Source organism: Balaenoptera acutorostrata, chromosome 11 (assembly GCF_949987535.1).
Source record: "Balaenoptera acutorostrata chromosome 11, mBalAcu1.1, whole genome shotgun sequence".
Classification (NCBI taxonomy): Eukaryota; Metazoa; Chordata; class Mammalia; order Artiodactyla; family Balaenopteridae; genus Balaenoptera; species Balaenoptera acutorostrata.
In genome coordinates, this window is record NC_080074.1 from 87,112,437 (window position 1) to 87,135,374 (window position 22,938).

Below are 22,938 nucleotides of genomic sequence, written 5' to 3' on the forward strand. Positions count from 1 at the left end.
CAGGATCAATTAGTAGGAGGTGTCCTTTCATTTCGAACAAAGGTCCCAGGTAGGATAGTGCTGGCTCTGTATGTTAGCTGTCTTTATTATTATCCTAAATAAAAACACATACCCTCTTTTTTCAGATGGTCTTTGGTGATTTTGAACTCAGCCTGTTTTCCACATAATTGTTATGAAAATGTGATGTTAACAACACTGCCTCCACGAGGTAGTTAGAAAGTGAATAAGGCAAATATCCAAGTGCTTATATTAAACTCCATTTATCCTCATTGATATTACATAGAACTTATCAATCAGGAGAAAGATACTCATTGTTAAGATTTAGCATTTATAATAATTAAGGTAGAATGCATAGTGATGGGGTAGGGCTATCCATGATGGGACAGCTATTAAAGGACAGTACATGCCTTGTGAATTTACGCTGGATTTATAGAATAAAACAGGAGGAAGAACATGATTAGAATCTTTATGAGGAGGACCATTTTTTAAATTAATGATGATCATTGATAATAACTACAGTTATTGTAACAGGTAGGGTGGACGGATGGATGTTTGGATTGGTAGAGTGTATCATATTTATATTTTACTTTCATCATTTTTTTCTGACATTAAATGTATAGAAGAATATTTTTAAGCTGAAATTTTATTTTTAAAATGTCACATTTAGGGTTTTAAATTAAAGGACAGTGAAAGAGCAAAACAATGAATTAGGAATCTTAGGTCTTGGAGAGATACACAAAATATGAAATCTATTCTATTTTGAAACTAACACTGGAGAGAAACACAAACAGGCACTCTCCCCTGTTTTCAGTGATACAAAGTAAATTAAGTGTGAATCCTATCTCTGTGGGGAGACCCTTTCAGTAACCATTTTACTGACTCCACCCTTCTGCTGTGTGAATCTGGACACAAACCCCGTTTTTCTTCTTGGACCTCTCTTCTCTCTCTACCCTCTCTATTCAAATATCACTTAGATGTATTAGGATGGCAATATGACACCGTTCAACCATATAGATACAGCCAGCTTGGTGTAAAACCTTCAAAATCACATTAACTCCCTTCCCCCTCTCAGCCACCATATCTGGCTTCCAAAGCACACAGATTTTTTTTCTCTCTTTAACGCATCTTCTCCTTTCCTTTGGCACAGCAGGGACACCATACCCTCATCCCTTCTCTGTTGAAATCCTGAAGTGGCCTTGGAATTCTTTTCCTGGCTCCTTGTCTCTTCCAGCACCAATCAGCTGTCTTAAGGGTAGCACATAAAAACCGCTGACTATGCTGTTGCCCCAATCTAGGTTTCCAGACCGTCTTGCCCTAATCCCATATAAATAGCCTCTGTAGAGACTACTGGGCCACTAAATATTCCTCGTTATGATCCACGTGTTTCTGTTTCCTTTTGTGTTCATGTTTTGTCCCTTCTTGTTCCTCCTCTGCTCCTTCCCCAGGGTAAATTCTATGTTTCAACCCTATTCTTAATCCTAATACATTTACCGTGATGCTTTTCAGATGGGTACTCAATAACCGCCATAAATTAACTCAGCTTGCCTGCCATAGTTCTGGAGAACTTGCACTTTCAACTTGTGAAATGAAAGAAATTTTATACCTATTTGTGTGTCTATCGCACTTCACACAATGTGAATGATTATACTGGTTTAGTTGTAGGTCTTTCCAGCAGATTATAAACTGCATGAAGACATCTTCAGTGCGTATTGTACTTTACCATCGCTTGGTACAGTGCAGATAGCATATGCTTAATAAATAGCATAAAATAGAAGTTGCAGAATTTTGGTGCACAGTACATGTTTTAAACCACATACCTATGATTATATATATTTGGTCTTTATAATTCACAGCATGATATCTGATGACATAGTCACTATTAATATTTTTTTCCATCTGCTATAGGAAGGAAGCCCCTTAATACACTTTGTAATGCTTAATCTTATAGTGTATAGAAAGGAAAAATGTGAATTTTATTATAAAGTTAATTGAATAGACTTGAGAAATTATCAGGTGTTTGATTAGTAAATGCATTTTTAGTTTTCCTAACACATGAAAATGTATATACTGGGAAGGCAATGTTCATTCTAACATGTAAGTAATTATACAAATTCTGTTCTATAATATGAGAAAAAACCTCTTTTTTAGTATTAGGGCAGCCAAGGATATCCAAAATAACTGGAAATTCTGTTGTCATTATTATCATTTTATAAATATATAAAATTACATATATATATATAATCTTTGTAAAATCATCAAGTAAGGAGAGGTATACTCCTAAAAATCAGTGGTTTAGAATAACTGAAAAAATAACTTATAGAGTGTATTAATGATAAGAGGATTTACCTGATTGAAAACTCAACAACACAGATATCTATGACTTAAATTAAAAAGAAAAATTAAGGGGGAAAAAACAAAAGGCGAACAGTATTTGTATTTCTGCATTTCAGGTGAGGTATCTTCATTTTCCTTGTATTTTTTTCTTCTCATTAACTGTAGAAACCCATATAAATAAGTCTCTGGGCAGCTCCAAATGTCCCCATTTCATTTTAGATGGTATTTCCAATAAGGGCACTATTTCTTGCAAAGCATGTTACATCTCACTAATTGTCCTACAAATCCCATTCTTAATTAAAATCAAAATCTTCATCGTAACAACTTTACTATATAGCTTGCAAATATGTGTTCTTTTTGTTTGTTTGGAGGAGGATGCTCCGGATACATTTTTTTTTCCTTTCAAAAAGGAGCAGCCCTGGTGAGAAAAATGTACAGCAATTGATTTTGTTTGTTTGTGGCTGCAACCCATAAAAACTCCCAAGCAAAACTAAATAGTACTTGTGGGGCACAGGTCTGCCACTTCATGGGCAAACAGTAGGTTTTATAGTACTATTAATGCTAGACAATAAGACAAGGTATAATAATTCCAATTTCATCATCTGTCTCTGTTTTGTACTAAATTGTGCACTCCATCATGCATATGCTGGCTATAATGTGACATTTAATTCTGCATTTAGTCTCTGCTTTGTTACCCATGCACGAATATAGTAAGTTCGCTTCTCAAATGCCATGTACCAGCCCTCTAACAACAGCAACAAAAAAAATTAAATACAAAATAAGTTTGAATAACAGTAATGGTGGGAAAATCTATCCCAGGGTTCATTCTTTTTACAGGGAGTTGGCAAACCAGGAAGAATAGACTTTGTCATGTGCAAATATGGTGACCATAAATGGTGCTGGAGGCTTTTCCATTGTCCTCTGAGTTTGCCATGAGAGAAAGCGGGTGAGAGAAAGAAAGACACGTTTGATAGAGTTGTGAAGAATGTTTGAATGGCTATTGGGTGTTGAGCATTGTCTTGCAGTGACCTCAATTCGGTACAGTAGAGACCCTTGAAAGCACTGTCTGAAGTCACAATACCACTATTCTCCTCCATTTACTAAAAGGGATTAGTTAAAAGGGTGACGTTCCGTGCAGAGAGTTCCAAGTATTCCATGAAACAAAAGGCTCTGAAATGTTTTTGAAGTTATTTTTAATTGAGTTGAACTAATTTAATAAAGGTCCTAAGGAGGAAAAAAAAATAAAGGAATGTGATTGTTTTATGATTCTTCACAGATGGAATGGACATTTATAGCATACTTTTCCTTTAGTGTTCCAGAGAACAGTAGCTCCATTTACAGCTACTGTTAGCAATTTAAAACTGCTCCAAAATGAAGTCTTTCAAGAAGTTGACAGCTTATAAATAAATCTGTCTGATAAAATTGAACATAAACTGCATCTGTGGTTAGTTTGCCAAAATTAATTCTACATTTAATTAGAGATAGCAGTCAAACATATTTAATAAAAAACAGTCTTGGGGAGTAAATCAAATGAAGTCAGATTTTAGCAGACGTTTTGCATTTTTTTGCGAGGAGTGATGAAATGACCTCACCTCTCCGATTCCCAGTTATATGGCAACTCTGTAGAGTTATGGGGAAGCCAATGAGTTCACACTGTTTGGAAAGGTTCCTTGCTCAGCTTAGGGTAAAGAGAGAAAACGATCATTTTGTGATTTTGCTTGGTTCCATCACTGGGTTTTACTTTGATGGCATATGTATTAAACTAACAAGTTAATAAGCATATTACTGCTAATGATTACAGAGACCAGGCTAAGGTAATCCTAATTTATATATATACAAGTACATAGAATTGCCCTTAAACATTTTTTTTTTTTTGCTTCCTTGGGAATCTTATTTATTTATTTATTTTTTTAATTTAACCATTGCAATGAGAAGTATTAAAATCATACACTAGATACAATGCCATTTCTTCCCCCGCAAAGACTTCAAAAAATCAGCTTTGCTTATCAAATATTTGTGCTCACTCTGCATGGTTTAAGCAATGTGGCATAGCTCTGGAATCCTGGGGAAGATGCAAAAGCACACAGATCAATCAGAATGCAGCAAACAATATTTTGGAACAAAAGTGACTTACAGTTCAAAGGGCAAAGAAGCAGATCTTCAAACACTGGAAGTTTCAACACATAGTCCATAGTCCTAGGTGAAGTATACAGACAGACGATAGAAACTAGTATTAGCAATAACAGTTTCAAATATATATAAAAATTATATGTGGCTGCACTAATACATACAAAAATTAATACCAATTAAACCAAATTTTATTTTGATCTTTTTAAAGATCAAAAGTGTGATGTTACTTTCTAGCAATATGGAAGAATTTAAGAACTATTATGGAGATAACATTGTTGTAGTTAGTTAATATCAAATATGGATTAAAAAATTTATTCTTTGAGCTCCTCTATATTCTTAACATTGCAATTCTAGAGATAGTTAATCTATACTAAATATTTTTCCAAAAGATCTTTATATCTTGGTGTCATGTAGTTATTCATACAATTTCTGACTAAAATACACAGAGGCATTTTTTTCAGTTTTTAAAGTTTCCTTTAGCTTTTTTGCCCTTTAAGAAGAATATTTTTATTTTACACTCATGGATTTGCCCCCTAAGTGACTTGATGAAAATTTTGCTAAAATTTTTAGAATAATAGGAAGTTACAGTAGTACACATTTATTCCTGGATTTAAACAATATGTCGTTGTTTTGAGGTTTGATCTGTGAGCCTTGCATTACTTATATTCTGAATAAATAAAGCAGTAGTAAATGTGTACAAAACATAAATTCTACCTACCAGTCACTTTTAGATCTATTATTGAATAATTATGCTGTTTTAAAACTCACAGGTCGACTTAGATACTAATGCATTATAGTTGTTTCATCATTTATCAAAATACAAACCAGCTATAGGCTATAGTTAGAAAAAAAAAGTATTAAAAAAAAGTTTATCTCAAAAGGAGGAGTTGACCAGTTTAATCATGCTGTAAGATCTTAATCATCAATGAACATATCCCAAAGGACTGGCTGATCTCCTTAACAATTTATATATTGGAACTGAGGAAACAATCATTTTAATCAATAGTTTCAAACTAGGCATTTGTCTTCCGGTGCCATTGCAGGATTAGGATATCATTAATGCAACTTTGTGGATAAATACTAAATGGCTGTCCTTCTCATTTAATAAAAAATATAAATAAAACAAACACCTTTCTTAATTTAGGAAATATGTAAAAATATAATATTTTTTATTTTCATGTCATGCAGTTTTGTCAGTCCTCGGAAAATAACTTTTTTTTCCCAAAATTTCATTAATAACTTTGTTATTTATAAAATAAACAGCTTCAGAAATGTGGGTTAATAGTTACATGGTTCCTGCAGCCTTGTTAGAAAACCCTTTCAGCAAATCGCTTAATCTCACTGGCTCAAGGTTTCTTCACCTTCAATGTGAAAATATTGACTAAATAAATTCTTATGCAGCTTCTTTGTCTTTAATTCCATGTAGAGCATTTCTACGCTTTCTACTTTTTCTCTAATTTCAAATGAATGCCATGTCTTTTCATCATTTTGGCTGACTTCATGAGGTGACTTTGAATAGAGCAAAACTAATGGGGAAGGGAGACAGTTTGCAACTGACAGTTGTAGTTTTTGCTTTATCATCAGCTATAAAAGATTAATGACAAACAGAGAAGTAGGTCAGCTGATGCTCTCAAAACATTGATGCAGAGGTGATAAGTCATAGTAACAATATTTTTATTAAATAAACTTCTACACTGGGAGTAAAACTTGTCATCCTTTCATTGCTAAGGAGGTTGAGAGGTTTGATTAAGAAATGCCTGAAAAGGTGCTCTGCAAAAATATATATTCTAGAAAGGCTAAATAAAGTTTTTAAAAGCCTTGTAGTTCCTTGAAATCAGTACATTGGATGTATAATGTTAGGACTTTATGGAGAACACAAAGAAAATTGCTCTCAGGCGTCAACGCTTCTTCTACCTTACTTGAGGTTCTCACCATCTGTCAGTGTATCACAGAATTCTCCTGAGTGGACTCCTCGCCTCCTGTCTCTTGTTTCAGATCCATTTATCTCATTGATGATGCCAGACATGGTTTGAAAAATGCAAATCTGGTATGTCATCTTCCTGATTGAAAACCTCTAATGACTTTCAATTGCCTACTGGATAAAGTCTAAACACCTAAGCCGAGTAAACAAGACCCTTATCTATCTAACCCCAACACAGCTTTCCATCCTCCTCTTTATGCAGTTGCTTATGGTGGTTCAGGATGTGCGTCCTTCCATTTACAGCCTTCAAAAACTATGGATCATCTTTAAAAGCCAAAACAAACATCATCTCTTCTGTGAAGCTTTCCTTTTCTCAGGCACCTCTCTGATTTGTGATTCTCTCTCTGTCTCTCCCCTCTTCCATAACTAGTGTGCTTCTTAGTCATCTTTTTTTTTCTAATCTGTTTTTTTTTAATATCTACCACCAAGCACAACATATATATCTAAGAATAAATAAATGAAAGCTAACTCTGTAGTACAGTGAAATGCAACTGATAAATGAGATTTATTTTGTTGCCATGTCTTTTATGGAAGTCATGTCACCTATGTACATATTGTAAATATAAAATCTATGCCTTTTTCCAAATTCTAATAATATGTCTATGCATTGTGTTTCAATGAAAATAAATTATTCTTAAGGTTTTTCAAAGCTTATGTATTTAATGTAACATTCATAATTGCTATGGGTATGTTGTTAAGATTTTAAATTGCCATTTTGAAGCCAAAAGTGAGATTTCAGTATATATATATATATATATATATATATACATATATATATATATATATATATATATACATATATATATATATATATGAAAGTACCTTTCAAAGAGAAGTACCACCTTAAATAAATTAGTAATTTCTTTTAATTGCTTCAAATGTGGATTTTTAAAGTTGTATGCGGCTTTGATGTTTTATTAATTATTTTCAAGGTGGCTTTCTTTCCAGAGCGAAGCATACATATTGATTTTGTGTATGATGAAGATTGAAATTTCTATCTTGGCACTGATACTTCTTGCAATCAGATCTAGAAAGGGTTTGATCGTTTTTAAGCAACTCTCCAACAGTTAACTGTTGGCTGCCAAAGTTCAATTTAGATAAGTGAAGGGGAAGAGTTTAGAAATTTCACACATTAAATGTGTGATGGGAAAAACCCAATATAATGTATTAAAGATGCAGCCTTTGGAAGGAAAACATGGAGTATCATAAGAATTGTGTGCCAGTCTCCAAAGGTTTTCAGTCAGGTTTGGTTCAGAAAAGCCCTTGAATGTGTTGGAAGCAGATCTTGGAAGGGATTGTGTGGTGTGTCGGGGAAAGCACCAGAGTAAGTCTTGGTTACACATAGTCTGTAAAATCGACTGGGGTAGCATGACAAAACTTGGTCTGTGTAGTTTGCCACTGCCAATCTTCATGATTGATACAGATTGTTGGAGCCATATCTATCATATGGTGCTCCATATTGATTGTTAAAATCTGCAAAAATGAATTATTTGGAGTGTATTTTTCCATATCATTGGCTAATTTTTCCTGTGTCAAAGAGTTTAAAAGCATTTGACCTTTGCTCTGAATTCTCAGTTGTTACCATGACTAGAAGGAAACTGTATCACCATTTCTTTATGCATTATACTTGAATAATGATATTGTAATTGAATTCTTACAGAATATAGTAGAGGATAGAAGGTTCTCAGTAAGTCAGTTGTTTCTATTTTTAGGGATGGTTTAGATACTTTGTTTTTAAAATTGCCATCTAGACTTAAAGAGAATTAGAAATCTCCTGCCAAATAAACTCTTTTAGAAGAGCTTTTGATCTTACCAGCCATTACCAAAAAAAGCAGAAAATGGCTTTGGATCTTTTTTAGTATTGGGATTGGTCCTGTTTATCTATAGAATTCAAATGTAATCAACATGAATATGAAAATACTCCAGACTTTTTCAAATTGAAAAGATTCTGCATGTTTGCAAGAGGAGAGTGGCACACAAGAGTTTCCTTTAAATCACCTATAATGTCAGGATCATTATAAAGTAAGCAATCCAGAATGCTGGATTGTACAGCTGGAAAGAACTCACATACGAATGAAAACAGATGGTATTATCATTCTATCCCAAGCACTCTGTGGAATTTTTTGGTCAGAGTCTGATTAAGGTTTCTGAAATTATTAAGTGGGTAGATAATAGAGAATAAGAAAATGAGAGCACAGAGGGCTTGCCAAGTCTTTAATGCTCACTTAAACAAAACTGCCTGCAGGTTCAACAAACCCCTGCCTGGGTTTTGTGGGTTTACAAGGTCCCTCTCCAGTAAAGTTGTTTTAGGTGATGGTCACCATTTTAATTAAAGGAATATCAAACTATATGTTTAGAAAGATAATAATAAACCACCCAAACCCAGATGCTAGATGCCACACATGTTGGAGAAAGGCTAAAGAAGAAGAAAATCCAAAAACATAAGATAAAAGCAGAACCCCAAACACTCCCTCGTTCTACAAGCTGGATTTAAGTTAAACCAATGGGGATAAAGTTACGACCATTTTGTTTTCCGTCTCCTGCAGTCTTCCTCCCCAGTTTCCTCACTCCCTTTATTCCGCATCGAATTATCAGCTGTCTCCATTTCCTACTCTCCAGTGGGCATTTGTGCATTCTGAGTGTTTCCTTTGTATCTCATTGCCCATTAGTGTAATTTTACTTTGGCCTCTTTGGCTTCTTTGAAAAATTATCATGAATTAAACAATTTAGCAAAAATCAAACAAACAAAACTGAAGCCGTGAGATTCTATGATTACTTTCTGTTTGATTCCAACTGAGGAACACTCAAACTTTGAGTTTGTTTATTTCAACCCCTTTTAAAAAAAATTGTAGTTCACCCACGTCTTTTAAAGTGTAATTTTCTTAAATAAAATAATAATAAGTTTCTCACATTCAGGTGGGCAGCTTTGGATTATGGCTCCATCCCCCAAATATCTGTCTGCAGTTTTACGGTGACCATTTGCAAAACTAAATACCTTTTTCTTTCTTTCTACAGTACAGTCGACTCAGATTGTAGCCCTCTGATGTGAAAAATAGGAATTTTAGCTGACACACTTGTCTCTCAAAAGAAGAGTTTGATACGATATTCTTTTTTGTTTTTTTAAAAAAAATTTAAATATTTATTTTATTTTTATTTTGGCTGCATCGGGTCTTAGTTGCGGCACACAGGATCTTTCCTTGTGGTGAGTGGGCTCTTCATTGCAGTGCATGGGCTTCTCTCTACTTGTGGCACGCAGGCTCAGTAGTTGCGGCACGCAGACTTAGTTGCCCCGCAGCATGTGGGATCTTAGTTCCCTCTCCAGGGATCGAACCGGCGTCCCCTGCATTGCAAGACAGATTCTTAACCACTGGACCACCAGGGAAGTCCCTGACATGTATATTCTTGATTTTCCATTTAAGTCTTACATGGTATAAAATTGGGAAAACTTGCAGGACATGGTTCTAAATGCCAGTGATTATCAATGAAGTTAATGGTCTATCTATCAGTAGGAAGGTAGCAAATTTATGTGTGGAGGGTAAACAACAATGCAATCCAAAGAGCAGAGACCAAATTTCTCAGGTCATACTGTAGTCATGGTTAAGATTTCTGAGTAGGGCACAGAACTTTTGAGAGAGGTGTGATAAATGTTTCAGATAAATACTGAAAGCAAATTCGAAAGTGTGGTTTGACAGGCTTTGGGATCTTTTACACATGCAAGTTTTGTTCATGTGAAAACAAGTAAGACTTCTTAAATTGAATATTGAGCTTTACTTGGTAATTTACAAAAATAAACACTGAGTACAACACCAGGTTTGTGTGGGAGTAAGGTAAATTTGTGCTCAGGGACTGATGTGCTGTTTGAGTATAAACATTAGATTCCATATTGCAACTGTCTGTCACTATGCTTGTCGTTAATCAAATAGGTACTAAAATGTACAGCAATGTTTAACTGTATTTAATGTTGTTAGTTTTTATAATCATTGCTGGTAGCTATCCAGGTGCAGGTGGTAGCTTCTTTTTTTTGTTCCAGATTTAGGATTGTGAGATCATTCACTGTCTTTCTATAGAGTTAGAATCTGAGTATACAGGTTTGATTCGATCTGTGCAATTTGGTATCATCTACAGTCTAGTGGTGACGTAGGATTTAAAAATCACGAACATTACTAAAGTATTGGGAGAAGAGGAAATAAATTCTTTTGATTTTTGTGTGTGTCCTGATGATAGATCAAACACATGTATAGTCTTATTTGTAAATATCTATGAATTTACAAGTAAAAAGTGAATTTGGAAAAAAATGGAGGCAGTGTAGTTCCATTTAACTTATTCTATATTTGTCGACATTGAACTTTGATAGAAACAAAGATAGAAATATTTTGAGTGCAAGTTAACAGATATTCAGTATCTTTATGGTAAGTAGTGTTTAGCTTCCAGTGAACAAAATTTACTTTAAATCTCACGGATTTAAGACTTAAGGTAGCTTTTAAAAGACAAGATATTTCTTAAGTTTCCATGCTAGCATCATTTTAATTGGCTCACTCTTTAAGAGTCATGTTAAAAGGGACTAATAAGGAAAAAAAAGAAATATATAGAATATCCCAAAAAGATAACTCATTAGACCACTAAGATTTCATTAGCAATTTATCAAGAAGTTATCTGAAAAGAGTTTCACTTTTCTTCTATGTTCAAGTTTATTTTTTTGGTACATTGCCTATCAAATAGCAAAAAGCTGGGAGCAAAAGTAAAGTAGAAAAGCAATACATACATCAATAATTATTGTCTAGTCTTTCGGCATGATTTTGTACAATTGCTTAAATTCATTGTGTATATTTTTTTTCTTTTAAGAAGATATCAGAAGTGTGTAATTGGAGCACTTGCTAGGTAAAACATCTAAATTTGAATCACTATTGAAATATTCTGTTTGCTAATACAGATGTTCATTTGAAAATGATAGATGGTCCTTCAGGGACCCTGAAGTGTTTTCATAGATTCTCATGCTTGGTTGGCAGTTTTATTGAAAATGGCTGTAAATCAGGAAAGAGAGCTGAAAACACATTTCATGTCGTCTTTAAAGCGACTGTAAGTTATTGTCACAGAAAATGAAGAGGCCATTTTTATAGAAGGTAGCCAGATAAGGTGTTGAAATGGATAGAAAAAACATGTTCCCACAGAAGTACCCCCAAAAGTTACTTGTTAGTTACAGTATATATGGGAGAGGTATGGAAGATAAAAATAAAAATCAGGATTTTCCATGGAGTCTAAAATGTAAATTAGCAGAACCTGGTGGGATTTTGTTGTTGTTGCTGCTGCTCTTTTTTCTTTTTGCTGGTGGTGGTGGTTCTTTTACAAGATGTTTATTCACTAGCAAATTGAATTTGAGCTCATATGCTATAGGAACCAGGTGAACTCATATTCTCCAAATGCATCTGTTGTTTGCTTCTTCCGGAATAAATATTACAATTGTGGATGAACAGCAGCTGGAAGGCTTGCATGTGGTTGCATTCCTCATGGGTTCACAGGATGAAATCACTTGTGTACCACTGACAGTTTCAAATGGAGAAGAAAAGTATATTCCATTATAAGATGTCAGAGAAAAATCATTTAAAAAATATATTTTCCATTTTTGAGCTATATATTTTAGTATAGTGAATGAGTTGGAAGATGTATTTTATACCCCAACATTCTCTGTGACTTATCTATGCTTGTTTCTTTTAAGTCATCTTTTAGAAATTAATGTGTTCCAAATGCCAAAGTCCAGTTTGGCAATACATTCAAAATAGAAGCAATTTGATCATTATGCCGCTAAGTAATATATTTTTTAATTAATTAATTTCTTTGTTTTTGGCTGCGTTGGGTCTTCGTTTCTGCGCGCGGGCTTTCTCTAGTTGAGGAGAGCGGGGGCTACTCCTCGTTGCGGTGCGCGGGCTTCTCATTGCGGTGGCTTCTCTTGCTGCGGAGCACGGGCTCTAGGCGCACGGGCTTCAGTAGTTGTGGCACGCAGGCTCAGGAGTTGTGGCTCGTGGGCTCTAGAGCGCAGGCTCAGTAGTTGTATGCGCACGTGGCGCATGTGCTCCACGGCATGTGGGATCTTCTCGGACCAGGGCTCGAATCCGTGTCCCCTGCATTGGCAGCTGCATTCTTAACTACTGCACCACCACGGAAGTCCCTGCTAAGTAATATTTGTATGGGTATCTTTTAAAACATGTAAGCTACTTTATTAATATTAATGTTTTAATCGAGTATTTTACTTTTTCAGGTGAGGAGTAGGTTTTCTCTGTCTATGTCTCACAGAAAAGTTGGTAAAACAGTGCTAAGGGACAGAATCCTGGACTGGAAGTGAGTGGCTATGGCCACACTGCTGCTACCGGGGAGCTTTGTGGCCTTGGGAAAGACTCTCATCTCCCTGTGCACACTTCCTCCTGTATAAAATGAAGAGTTAGCATTGGATGATTTTTCTTTTCAGATCTGTGAGCCTACAATGGCAGGTCTTAAGTTTCTTGATATTGGCTGCCAACACTGATCTCATCCGTTTCTGACTTTCACTGTAGGTATTACCTGTTCCATAAATTGTGGTAGTTGAGTGTATTTAATGATATACTTTATCATGCACATCTTTTGTATGGCATTCTGTTTTTCCTTCAGGAACACACATTTTTATAATATTCACTGTCTCATAAGGTTAATTCTTATCTCAAAAATGAAATACCTAAGCATCTCAAGGAAGGTAACCTTGCTCTATATTTCTTCTTTTTTCCCTTTCTTCTCTTAACACATGACAGAATAGTTGTCACAGATATTTGAAATGTTGATAAACTTATCAGATTCAACTGCAAACTTATTTACGACCCATGCATTTTGCTTGATTCAGAACTGAAGAAATAGAACAAAGCTAACACGTCAATGGGAATCTAGAAACCTGAATTCCAGTCCAAGGTTCAACATTATCTGATGCTGGGCCCTTGAACAGGTCACTTGTGTTTCAGTTCATTCATCTCTAAAATAAGGGGAAGAGACTAAGTAATGTCCAAGATTCCATCTAACTTTCAAGTTCTGTAATTTGTTTTCCTGTAAATGCTATCATGAAAGTGATGAACAAATTTGCTTAGCATTTTCATAGTCTACTCTTGCTCAAGCATTTTTATTCCTCTTTTAATTCAGTGATTCAACATATATTTATTGAGCACTTACTGTGAACTTAGCACTCTGAGTCAGAAAGTACAAGATTTGAATCCAGTTATTATTTAAATGTGGACAAATCTTCGCACCTTCTTGAGCCGTCTGCAAAATGGAGATAGCAATAGCTGCCTTACAGGGTTGATGAGAGGATTAAATGAGGCAATAAAGTCAGTCATTTAGCCCAGTACCTGCCAAACAGAATGGGATTGATATTAACACTGTCTTATGTGATGCATTTAATTTTTAAACCATTAATTGCAGGGCATATTTAATGCTCTATACAATATAAATATAGTATAACATCACTTGAGTGTAATGGATTTAGAATTTCAGATGCAGTTTTATGTTGAGCAAGTTACTTATCCTTTCTTTTGAAAACTTGGTACAGAAATACCTGTCTCCTCTTGTACTTAGGATTAAGTGAGTTTAAAATGAGATAATGCACAGAAAATTCGCAACATAATATTTGGCATATAAGACTCAAAGATGTTTGTTTTAAGCAAAACTAACCTGGGGTGATTAGGCAAAACTAGTCTGGTTTTGTTCTAGATGAAATTAATCTATGGATTAATTACCTGTGGTGGAGAATTGCCTGGGAAGGGGTGTGAATAGACCATCTGGGGCGACAGAAATATGCTCTCTCTCAATCTGAATGTTATTACAAAGATAAATACATAGGTAAAAATTCCTTGAGCTGTACAGTTAAGACTTTTCATTTTACTGAATGTAAATTATGCCTAAAAGAATGTTTTTTTCTTCCCTAAACCTAAATACTATATTATATTTTATAACTAGAAAAAAACTCAATTAATAATAATATTTTTCTGATGCCATAGCTAAAATGTTACTCCCATACAATATTTTTTTTTCAACAGTACATAAAAATGAAAAAGGGCACCATGATTCCTTGAAGCCCCTGATGTCTGAAAGCAGTTGGAAGAACACTCAGTGGGTCTATGTATTTCACCACCCAATTGTTTCAATTTGGCACACCATATTTTAGGAGATTTATTGCCTGCCTAATTCTCGAATCTACTGTTTTCCCTGGTGCAGACAAAACTGTACATTATGGAGTATTGTTTGTATGAGGGCCTGGTCAAAAGGACCTGATCAGTCCTGTTGCCTCTTTCTTCACATATTTGTCTGAGATGAGGAATAGCTTATGATTTATTCCAATCGAGCTTTATTTAGGATTGGGTCCGTAGGAAGGGGTGGAAATGGCGGGGGAAGGAGCGGAAGGGACAGCACAAATATATACATACAGTGTGTGAAAATAAAGAAAGGCATCTTTTGTTACAGCTGGTTGCAGAAGTTTCTGCTTGCACTGCTGAAGATAGTATGAGATTAGTGGAGTTGTAGCAAAGTCAGGACAAAGACGGGCTGTGTGAGAGGGATCAGTGTGTTTGTTCAGCAGAGCTTTCTCTCCAGTTGTTGACAGATTTAACTGGTGTAATGTTAGGCCTGGCTGACTCCTCCCTATGATTGTCAAGAGGCAATCTTTGCAGTAGTAAATGGCCATGTGGAGTATACCATGAATTCCCTATTTGTGTAGTAGCTGTAGCTTAGGGTGGGGATTTAATATTGAATGGACTCCAGATTGTCTAAATTGCAATCACAGTGTTTATTTAAATAGCCTATGGGGACCATTAAAGCATTTTAACTTTTGCTCCTATGTTTCTCATGTTATGAAATCTTGAAGCACATGGGGGAGAAAAGAAAAATCCAGCCTTGTAAAAGCATTAGGATGCTAAAAGTTCTCCCTGCTGCCAAAAATGCTTCAAGAGTTTTAGTTCTGTGAGCTAACATGTAATGTGATGGATGGGATCCTGCTGTGGTCCGTAACTAGGGGATTTTCCTTATGCAGATATACTCATCTGTCACCGTGTAATCACGGCTAGCTCAGCTCAGGAGATCCTTTCCCATATTGGATCTCCACTTGTAAAGCTAAGGTCTATTCTGCTTACAATAATTTTTATAATGCCGTAGCTTTAAAATTGTGCAAAATTCTGTTTTAATCACGTAGTTGCCATGAAATTATTAAGCTTTTAACTTTACATACAGAAGAGCTATGTCTTTTACTCTACCAGGAAAGCCAGGGTAATGATGAAACTTCAATTTGGTGTGTGAGGCCATGAACTTGAGATGCAGAGGAAACACATACATCTACTTCTAAGGCAGGACCTCTGAACAGAAAGCATGACTTGGGTTTCCATGCTCTGATTTAAAACAACACAATTAAAAACACCTCAGAAATCACTGTCAAAGTGCTAACAGAAATTTCTCCAGTCAGTTCCCTTCTTTAGGATGATTTGTCTATTGTTTCGAAGACCCTAAAGCTGGGGTCCACTTGATGATTCTAAGCATTGTTTTCTGATTGTGACAGCGACCTGGTCCCAGAGATCTTTCTGAATCGCTGAGCTCAATTTTCAACTAAAAAAAAAAAAATTCCTACTAAGTTTCTAGGGCTGTGCTAACTGCCTGGGGCTATATTGAAATAGATTCCTATTCTTGAGGCTCTAACTCTGGGTGAGAGGACAAAGTATGCCTCGCTAGACTAGTTCAAGGCACTCCCAGGGCCCCCTAGACCAGTCCCTTTGCATCTTTTTGCCTTGTGTTTATAGTGTGATAGCAATACCTATCTATCTCAGAAATAAACAGGGGGCTAAGGTGCTAATGTATATAAAAGGCTTTGGCCTTTCTTGAAATAAAGATACTGTAAGAGTTGTTTTGCTGACGGCATGAGAAAATCAGCAATAGCATTTTGCAGCTGGGCAGTGGCCATTTAACTTGACTCAGAGCATACACAAGTGAAAGTGCTTTTCCATCGCAAGTTTTCTGAAATATCTTTTTATTTATCATCATGATGTATAACTGTAGGGTTCATTACTTCCACATACATCATGATCTAGGAGTAGATTTTTTCCCTAAAACTCATTATGTTGCTCTTTATTCCGTATTAGAATAAAAAGTTCCAGATTTCTTTTGATTCAGTGTTCCAAATTCTTGTAACAATATCATCAGTATTTCCCACTATCCTGTCATATACTTGCCTCTCTTCTCTAATTCTTTTTTTGGAAACATTGTTGACAAAACTCCGCAAATTTTATAGAAGCCCCATTTAACCTGCTAATTTCCCTTTTCTTATCCCCATAAAAGTTTTTTCAAGAATTGATCCATTGCTTATTTATTCTCACTTTTAGTTTCCCCTTCTTGCTTTTAACTACCTTCTCTCCACCTCACCCCCTCTCTCTTTCTTTCCTGATTGTGTAAGTATTGTGAACGATCCAGAGAAAATGTAAGCTGTACAGAGGGAAGTGAAGAGTATGTGTAATTCGTAAAACTGACAATCAGTCTCAGAATAACAAGGAGTTGACCATATGTCTCCTACTATGTAATAGGGAGTGATAAAGTATATAGGACTAATTAGAAGAATCTCTGCTTGTTTTAAGAGTTATAGTAAAAAATAATATGTAACTTTCTTTTACCCGATATTCTTTTAATTTCCAGGAATACTCTTTCTAGGACTACCACACTCCAAAAAGGATATTTTAAGGATTATATATTGTTGAAAGGCACTGGAGTTTGGGACTACAAGGGAATCTGAGTTATTTTATTTTTCTGGAGCAAACTCTTGGTACTAATGCTGTTGATGGTTGTTTTGACTATATTACATTTTGCTGAGGCTCGGGACTGCTTTTGGAAGGTTTAGAAGTATCCAGGGAGGCGCCTGCCACTTTGATTATTCATACCCAGCTTTTTATTTTTATTTGAGACATAAAATAAAAACACACCCTGGCTTCTGCTCAACCTCAACTGGCGTTCATTTTAAAAACAAACCCTAAACTGACCAAATGGCAGCAATACAAGTTTTTCTGAGAGTGAGTCATCGTTCATGTCAATCAGAGTTCATTTATGGAAGCATTAAATTCTGGTGCTGGCCAGGCCACCTTTAGACAAATTAAAATGGGTTGGGATTTGGTAGGCTTGGAACGGAGAACTGAAAGGAAAACCAGGGTGACGCTATGACTCAGGAAGTGACTCTTCTCCTTCTGAATCAGAATCGAGCCACTGATAGAATTAGTTCTCTCAGGAAGATGGCAACTTTTAGGTGAAAGGTTAAATGGAATCTCTGACCACCTATGTTCATCTTGTTGTTGGTTCAACTCTGTGCCATTTTGGATAATCACTTACTCTTCACCTTTTCCCTCATTGCTTAGTTGCAAATAAGAGTAATATTTTCCTTTCTGTGTGTCTTAAAACATTTTTAAGGGTAGCTGTGAACTTTTAACCACTGGTACATTTTATACCAGAGGTGGTTTTATTTCAGTAATGTGTTAACTAATTTCTGCAGAAATGTACCACAGTTTTTCTACTCTGCTCTTTTGATAAACATTAGAAAATGTTTCTCTAGATTATCTACCCTCTGCAATTTTGCTGCTTATTCTATTTATGTACAAACAACATCAATTCTAGTTTTCACACTTTTTTGTTCATTCTTTTTCTTAGTATTTCTATCTATATACTTCTAAAAATGATTTTACAGGGATTCATTCTTCTAGAAAACACTTATTGATCACCTATTATGTGTGGCTATTTCATCTTTTTCATCATGTCTTCATCAGAAGCTATTTAGAATATTTTCACTTCCATAATTGATTGATTTCTACTTCATGCCATCTGAAAGCTCAGGATTTTATTAAATCTTACTAATACCTAACATTAGTCAGGTTGTGGATTTTTTTTTTTTTTTTTTTGTATTGACTCTTTTTAGTTTAACAGCAAGATCAAATTTTAAGACCTCTGTACATTTCTCAGCCCGCCATATCAACTGATAATCAGGAGAAGGGTTTATATCTTTTTGGCAAATTTATATGGTTGGTTCATTACAGAATTATAACCATTTTAATCCCCAGCACATTTGTTCATTCTGTATTTATTCATTTAATGCACAATTCTTGAGATCCTACTATGTATCATTAGATTATTAGTTCCTTGAGGCATTTGGAAATTAAGGATAATTACCTTATAGTTTGCATTTCCAACCTCAGCTTAAAAATTAGTATCTCAGAGGAATATGTATGAAATCTCTTTAGGTGATAGCCTATATTTGTGCCCTGTGTCCCTACATTCTTCTGATAAAGAGAACTTAGGCTATAAACTCTGTCATGTGAACCCATCCTTATGTATTAACAGACATATTTTAAGCCAACAACTCTTCTGAGATGTAAGTTCATGAGATATGAGTAAGTCATGACCCCTGAGCAAGATTACATATATATATATATACATATATATATGTAAATATATTTATTGAGTATCTACTATGCGCCAGCCCTTTTTTGAGGCCAGGATACAGCAGGGAACAAAGCAAGGTCTAGAACCATATAGAGCACAGTCTCATAGGAAGACAAAGACAATAACCTTATAATGTTTTCAGGAAAAACCAACCATATTTAAATTTATTATGGATGCAACTTTGTTTTTAATTATATTATTTTACATTTGTGATTACTATACATTTTTTAATGATTTCTCATTGCTTTAATGTTATACTTTATGTATTTGAAAGCAGTTTGTGAACTGTAAAAAGCTGGATATGTAAAGCATGAGTTAAGAGCACACACCCTCTCTGATGGAACTGATCTTGTGCCATAGCTACTGGATTTTCAAAAGTAAATTTAAAACTTACTGTACCCGTGTGTATGAGAGCTATCTTGGGTGCTTGAAATATTGCATTACAGTCTCCTTGGATGAGTTTTGGGAGCCTGCATTTTTAACAAACAAACTAGCCGAATCTACTGCTGGCTTTGGGAGGACCACACTTTGAAGAATGCCATCTTAGAGTTTATCAGAGGGGAGCTTGGAAGGACCCCTCTGAGAATTGAATGCACATATCTTGGTGCCTCCAATTCAGCAGCTGACATTGGTGATACATTTGAATTTTTTTAGGCCATGTTCTAGGTACAAGAGCTACAGAGATGAGTAAGTCATGAACCCTGAGCTTAATGATCTCATAGTTTATTTACAATACCACAGACTTCTCTGCCATTTTATAATTAGTTGTCACGCTATCGTGTGGCGTTTTCCATTTATATACCACTTATATACTTACATATTATTTGACTTACTAAATTGCCTCATTGATCCTGGATGCATGAGTTTTAAAAAATTACACATAGTTGTCATTACAGATGAAAACAGAGGCTCAGGGAAAACTGGTTATGTAGGCCAAATTCTGGTTATGTAGAGCAAGAACGTGGCAGAGCTAGATCCTTTGATTCCAAGTACAGAGTTTTTTCCACTTCATTGCATTTGCGTGCCTTATGATTATTAGTTTAGAACATTTAGAGTATTTCTTCACCTATCGCAGGTATATTATAATATTCAGAGATTCTTCAATCTGTGTAAAGGTTGTAATGTACCATGTTCCCAGCCATTGAAAAATGAAATTCAGCATCCTTAAGTGAAGCCAGATGCCTCCACTGAGAATGGCAAGGATCTCTTGTAATAGGATTACTTGTACATTCCAGGAACTTATGACAAGTGACAAATGAACTGATACTAAGAAATAGCATATAGACTTGCTGAGAAGGAGCCAATCTTTGACCACCTCCAGTTTAAAAGTTTCTTGCATTAGAGACTCTTCTTAGTCTAAGTAGCGCCATTACTCAAAGGTTTATTCTTTGATTTACTATGTCTGTTATTTGTTCATTTGTTCACTCATTCATTCATTCATTCATTCATTCTATAAACATTTACTGAGCACTACTTGTGTACCAGAATACGCCAAGTCACTAGTTATAAAATTATGAATAAGACATGTTCCCTATCCAAATATGAAGCAAACTATATGTAATTACCGCAGAGACGTGAATAAGGGTCTATTCTATGATTTCTCAATTCTGACAGTTACCAGTGGAAATACTGGTTGGAGAAGTGAGTGTGTGGGTGAATTCTTCAGTAAGGGTAGAAATTTGTTATAGTTACGCATCTGGCAGTACTTAAGAATTATGAATGATTTCATGTTTCCATGGGCACACGGTACATTATAACACATTATGTAATATGCTGGTTGATAAAGCACTTTATAATAGTATAACATTGTGCCTCTGTTCCCTCATCCTTAAATCACTGTACACACATCAATTCTCACAGTATCGTTCCTAGGAGTTGTTGCGAGGATGTTTTTATTATCAGTGATCGCTGTGGTAACAACAGTCTAGAGTTGAAGAAAGTGGGACGCAAAATAACTTGCCCAGGGCCACTCCACACCAGATCGGCAGCATCCCCTCTCATAATACTCTGTTCAGTTTCTAAGTCTCAGAACTTCTTTGAAAGAATTGCTAGCCTGGATATTTTGTTCATTTATTTTCCTGTAACTTAGTGTGGCGCTTCATATAAGCAGTAGAATTTTCTGTGGTGGCCCACTGGCAAGCTCTAACGCTTCAGGGCCTTGTCTTGAGAAAGCTGTCAGACAGTCCCACCCTTCTACTTTTCCCTACAGAGAAACCATAGTTGAAGAGCTCTGGTCATTACTAAGGGGATGAGTCTTTGTGGGCTTGAATTTCCGACAATGTAATACATTCCTTCATCAGTCTCTGTCACTCAAAAACATTTAGAGCTATGGGTATTTAATCAGTCGTCCAGTTAGTTTCTTTTTGGCAAATATCTGTGTTATTCTTACATCCCATGGCATTCTCAGGCACAGACTACAAACTAACAATGTTGAAGATCAACTGTGCTAAAACCAGAAAGAAATCAGAACTAAGGTGAAAATCTTTTCAGACTTGATTCCACTCAATGCTTATTAGCTCTGCGGTAGAGAAGCCTGGAAAAAAAAAAATAGCATTTCAGAGTCAGAGAAGAATATTCTTTGCTCAGGCACGTCAAGTCAGATACTTGTCCCTTTCTTGCTGTTACGTGTCAGTTTGCCAACTGTACAGTCAGGATGTGAGTCTGCCTCTTGGGTCTAGAAGCCCACCATGTATGACTCTCTGCAAATATGAGGATACCATTGGATGACAATTAGTTGATTCAACTATTTTAATATTGGTTTGTTTCTTGAATGTATCTTAAAAATTTTTTTCTCTCTCAGATTGCTATATTAAAAAAGAACAAAACTCCCATTCAAACAAAACAATTATTTGAAACCATTTTCCACAGAGCAAGAGGATACTTTATATAGTAATGACTAGCAAGCCATATTTTAATGTTCATGTGATTGACGCAGTGGTTCAAAACAGCTCCTCTGGAACCATTCTTGCTTCTTATATTATAAGGCCTGTTCAAAGAAGGGAGCAGAAGAAAGAAAGTTTCTTTTCTGTCAAATTGATGCAATGGGTATATGGAGACCATATAAACCTCAAGTGACTCAGTTACTACAAGAGACCTAATTACTGACGTTAGACTTTTGAGTGACATTGAGTAAAGTTCTCAGGACCAGCTTGCTTTAGCTTTTTGCAAAAAACTCTATGTTTAGAGTTTTGCACAGAAGTTATCATTGACACTGCAGTAGTAGCAAAATAAAGTGGGGCCTTGGTTTTTATAAAATGTTATTTCTATCTGGATAATCATTTGGCTATATCACTGAACATTATGACTACAATGTGAGCACACAGTAATAATTGGTTCTGGCTCCTCTGGAGACACAGCGAGGCCAGTTGGAAATACTAGCATTGGCTGGGACGCAAGACAAGCTGACTTTTGCTGTTCCTTAATACTTAGGACTCCTTAAAAGTTGTCCCTCTGTTCTTTGATTATACCTGGTACAGGGAAACTGAACCATCGTATTTCTTTTTCCTCCAACCCTGGTTTTCATCCAAGATCCTCAATTTTGGTATGGAAACCTGACAATAGTAATAACTAAAATGACAAGGAAAACGTCCAACCTTCATTGAGTACTTACTAATTACAAGTATCTTGAGTTCTTCACACGCATTGTCTCTATGAGGTGATTTATTAGCCTGGGCTCTTTTGGTCATAAGTGACAGAAACCCAATTCAAATATGCTTGAACATAAAACGGGAGAGAGTGTTGTTGGTTCACATGAATGAACATTTCACGAATTGCCTAGCTTTAAGGCATGACCATTCCAGGGCTTATGTGCTCTCTTTATCTCTCATCTCTCTTTGCCTTTCTCTGTGTTGGCTTCATTTTTAGACAGGCTTTTGTGCATATGGCCTCTGCCCAAGCAGCTCCAGTCCTTTATCCTAAAATTAAAAAGTTAGGGCTTCTTTCCTCCTAACTCTATCAAAAGTCCCATATAGGTCATCTGTTGGTTTGGCCTGTATATTGATTGGGTCCATACCTGAACCCATCCT

General features: G+C 35.6%; 1 long non-coding RNA gene across 2 annotated transcripts in view; it reads right to left on the bottom strand.

Moving 5' to 3' along the window:
* Window positions 1–22,938, bottom strand: part of LOC103013040 (uncharacterized) — a 47,563-nt gene that overhangs the window by 14,078 nt on the left and 10,547 nt on the right. For both annotated transcript variants that reach the window (XR_009009784.1, XR_452216.1), the window contains exon 2: window positions 4,469–4,530. This is a non-coding gene — a long non-coding RNA (uncharacterized LOC103013040). The remainder of the gene's footprint in view (window positions 1–4,468; window positions 4,531–22,938) is intronic.